Below are 4,929 nucleotides of genomic sequence, written 5' to 3' on the forward strand. Positions count from 1 at the left end.
CTTTGTTGATAAGAAAGATCTGGGGGTATGATGCCACAAACAAGATAGTTCACATGGTCTGCATACCATGGTGTATGATTGGCTTGTAAAATCTGGATGATTTGCAACAGCTGTTCATCAGGAAACACCTCATTGATTTCACCTTCCAAAATGTCTTCGGGTTGCTCGAGACGAGATAAATGATTAGCAACGACATTTTTAGTTCCCTTTTATCTCGAATCTCGAGGTCGAACTCCGCAAGAGGAGTACCCATCTGATCAACCTCGGCTTAGCATCTTTCTTTGCCAACAAATATTTGATGGCCGAGTGGTCAGCGTAGACAATTACTTTGGAACCAATGAGGTATGACCGAAATTTATCAAATGCAAATACTACTACTAGCATCTCCTTTTCAGTAGTAGCATAATTCAATTGCGCATCGGTCAAAGTTCGACTGGCGTAATAGATAACATGTAGGACTTTATCTCTCCTATACCCCAGAACTGCTCCAACAGCATAATCACTAGCATCGCACATCAGCTCGAGTGGAAGATTCCAATCTGGAGCTGCGATGATAGGAGCCGTTATAAGCTTTTCCTTCAGTGCATTGAAAGCATTAAGGCATTCTTGGGAGAAATTAAAGGTTGTGTTCTTTTTAAGCAAGGAACAAAGAGGTTTTGTGATTTTTGAAAAGTCTTTAATAAACCTCCTGTAAAAGCCAGCATGTCTGAGAAAACTTCAAATTCTCTTTACTGTAGTTGGTGGAGGCAATTTTTCAATTACTTGAATTTTTGCCTTATCAACCTCCATGCCTTTCAGAGAAATTCGATGGCGAAGAACTATGCCTTCTTTGACCATGAAATGACACTTTTCCCAATTTAGAACCAAATTGGTCTCTTTACATCATCTAAGTACCATCTCTAAATTGTTAAGGCATCTATTAAATGAGGCACCGAAAACTGAAAAATCATCCATAAAAATCTCAATACTTTTCTCCACCATGTCGGAGAAAATCGCCATTGTACACCTTTGGAACGTAGTAGGTGCATTGCACAGGCCAAAGGGCATTCTCCTGTATGCAAAAGTACCGTACGGGCATGTAAATGTTGTTTTCTCTTGATCTTCCGAAGCTATTGGAATTTGATTATAGCCCGAATACCCATCAAGAAAACAATAATGTGAATACCCTGCCAACCGCTCTAGCATTTGATCTATGAAAGGAAAAGGGAAGTGATCCTTTCTAGTTGTAGTATTTAACTTGCGGTAGTCAATACACACTCGCCAACCAGTCACCAGTCTAGTGGGTATGAGTTCGTTGTCCTCATTTTTCACTACCGTTATGCCTCCTTTCTTAGGTACAACTTGAACAGGACTTACCCATGGACGATCAGAAATGGGATAAATAATGCCTGCATCAAGTAATTTAACAACTTCCGCTCTCAGGACTTCCCTTCATATTCGGATTTAACCGCCTTTGATGCTCGACTGATGGCTTAAAGTCATTCTCCATCAGTATTTTGTGCATACAAAATAACAGATTGATTCCCCGAATATCATCTATCATCCATCCAATTGCTTCCTTGTGTTCTCGTAAGACTCGAAGTAGCTTCTCTACTTCTAGATCGGTTAAGGAATTGGAGATGATCACTGGAAGTGTGGATGATTCTCCTAAACAGGCGTACCTCAAATGAGGTAGAAGTGTTTTCAAATCAAGCGTAGGGGCTTTTTGATGAGATGGAAAAGGTATTGAAGATGTCTTTTCCAACTCCTCATAATATGGTACCCTCTTGAAGGTGCGGAAAGGTGTAGCTTCGAAGTACTTTGTCATACCTTCAACATCGGGGTCACCATCACTTATATCAGAAGAACTTACTAGGCATCTCTCAAAAGTGTCGTCAGAACGCCCATAAAGAGAGTCGGCAACCAAATGATCAATCATATCCACCCGAAAATAGTCATCTAGTTCTGACGGGTACTTTATGGATTTCAAGATGTTAAAAGTGACTTGCTCATCGTGTACCCTTAAAATGAGTTTACCCTCCTGTACGTCAATCAAGGCTCGGTCGGTGGCAAGAAATGGTCGTCCCAGAATGATAGGGATATCATTATCTTCTTCCATGTCAAGTATAATGAAATCAGCAGGGAAGATGAACTTATCCACTCTTACCAAGACATCCTCAACCACACCTCGAGGATATTTAATTGACCGATCGGTCAATTGCAATGAGACCGTAGTAGCCTTTGCTTCTCCCATTCCCAATTTTTCAAAAATCGACTAGGGCATTAAGTTAATGCTCGCTCCGAGATCACACAAAGCTTTAGTAAAATTAAGATCCCCAAAAGCACATGGAATAGTAAAGCTCCCTGGATCTTTGATTTTAGGAGGCAATTTGTTCTGGAGAATGGTGCTACACTCTTCTGTCAACATCACCGTTTCATGCCATTCAAGTTTCCTTTTGTTAGAAAGGATATCTTTCATGAACTTCGCATAACTCGGCATTTGAGCCAGAGCATCTGCAAACGGAATGTTAATGTGTAGCTTTTTAAACACCTCCAAAAACTTACCAAATTGAATATCCAGTTTATGCTTTTGGAGCCTTTGAGGGAAAGGAATAGGAGGTACATAGGCTTTGACTAGAATTGGAGTCTTTGATGTTAATGGCTCCTGTTCATCAGTCTTACCTTCTTCAACAACCTCTTTAGGTGCTTGCACCACCTCATTTTCAACGACTGGTTCTTTGTCAGCTCGAGCCTTTCGCTGTACTACCGTGGGTTCAGGCAATTGAATCCCACTCCTGGTAATAATGGTCTTTGCATTCTCTCTGGGATTTGTTTCAATGTCACTAGGTAAAGCCCCTTGAGGCCTCTTAGAGAGAAGTTTTGCAATCTGACCCACCTGCCTTTCCAAATTTTTCAACGAGGCATCATTGCGTTCTTAGTATTGCAATCGATGATTTGCTAACTTAGCAATGGCCTCTTCCCAACCTTCTTTCTTCTCTTGTGGTTTAGGATTTAACACATTCTGGTTATTCCCATAAGAGAAGTTAGGGTGATTACGCCATCCAGGGTTATAAGTTTGAGCGTAAGGATTGTACCCAGGGCGTTGAAAATTCTGTGTTTATGCCAATTGCTCGGTGGATCCCGAACTACTGGCAATCAACGGACAACTTGAACTCAAATGATTAGCTCCGCACATTTCACAGACCGGTGGGGATTGGATCATATGAGTTGAATGAGAGCCAGATGACGAAATAGAAAGTCCTTCTACTTTTCGTGCTAGAAAGTCAATCTTTGATAACATAAGAGAGTATGCTTCACTCACTCGAGCTCCAATAACTCCCACTTTAGCACATCTATCTGGCCACATGGCACTCTGTTCACTCATCACCTCAAATAGCTCATGCACCTCTCGGATACTTTTGTTTTGGATAGATCCGTTTGACGATGAGTCAACATTTGAGCGGTGAGAAGGAATTAACCCAGCGTAGAAGTACTGGACTTGTTGTACTAAAGTAATCCCATTGTTTGGGCACTTTCTTAGCATGTCCTTGAACCTCTCCCAAGCCTCGTGAAAGGTTTCAGAGTCAAGTGTTAGAAAGTGGTTATATCGTGATTTAACTTGGCCATACGAGCAGGTGGGAAAAATTTAGTAGTGAATTTTTGTACCAACTCCACCCAACTCGTGATACTCCTCGAAGGTAGAGTGTCAATCCACTCTCTTGCCTTATCTTTCAGAGTATGCACGAATAACCTCATTCTTATAACCTCATCATTCACACCTTCATATATGAAATTGCTAACAATTTCCATGAATCTCGCAATGTGAGTGCGTGGGTTTTCATCTATTTTACCATAGAATGATAAAGAATTGGAGAATAGATTAATGACATCCGGTCGCAGTTGAAAGTTAGGATGTCCATATGACGGGTAAATGATACCCGCTTGGTTCTCAACAACAGGGCGGTTCAAAAAATCCCTAAACAACATATCTTCCTCATTGACTACAGGATTTTGAACCCTGCCCGCTTGATTATCAAAACCAGGCGGCACACCATCCCGAGGAGCTTGTTCATGTTGAATAAGAGGGTCCAGATGACCTTCTTGACGCTCCATGTCTCGTTGTTATCTTTTCAACTCGTTTTGTTCTCTAAGCCTCTTTCGGAAAGTCTCTTCGATTTCAGGATCAAATTCTAGAAGATTGAGACTTCGCGAACGATGCATAAACAATGAACGAGTTAGGAATTTGACAAAAACGAAGACAGTAACTTTTGGATTTAAAAGGGGGAATTTAAAACAAAAAGTAAAGTTCGTTAAAGTGATTGACAAATTAACTGGTAATTTGATTAAAACACTCCCCAACAACGGCGCCAAAAATTTAATCGGTATTAAATGGCACGCCGCAAGTGTACGGGTCGCGATCAAGTAGTATAATGGACCTTTTAAGTCCTAGTCGATCCCTCAGAGAGTGTTGTTTTCAATTACGAGTGTATTTGTTTCAAATTAACGAAAAAGATACACACATTTAAAAGTTTGATTATAAAAATTATAAAAAGGCGAAAACTCGATTTTGATTTAAAATATTTAAATAATACTTAAAAAGTGTAAAAGTTTGATTTTAAAAGATGTTGGAATTTATGATTTTGCTTAACCCTTTTCAAGCCATTATGCGTCGATGCAAATTACTAAAATATGTGTTAGACCCGATTTTCCAAAATTAGTCTCAATAACCTCTGTCGAGCGATATGAACCCTAATTGCTTAGCATTAACATATTTCTATGTCGTTCTTAACCAAACAACTGCATTCAATTTTTGTGAAAATAACTCGACGGGTCACATAGGGTAGGTATACATGTCTGGATACCTAATTGCGTATAGTCAAAATCATACAAACCTATGGTATTAATTATTTCGGTCCATTATGTGCAACTATTTTTCAATAATTACTCAAC

Source organism: Olea europaea, chromosome 2 (assembly GCF_002742605.1).
Source record: "Olea europaea var. sylvestris chromosome 2, O_europaea_v1, whole genome shotgun sequence".
Taxonomy (NCBI): Eukaryota; Viridiplantae; Streptophyta; class Magnoliopsida; order Lamiales; family Oleaceae; genus Olea; species Olea europaea.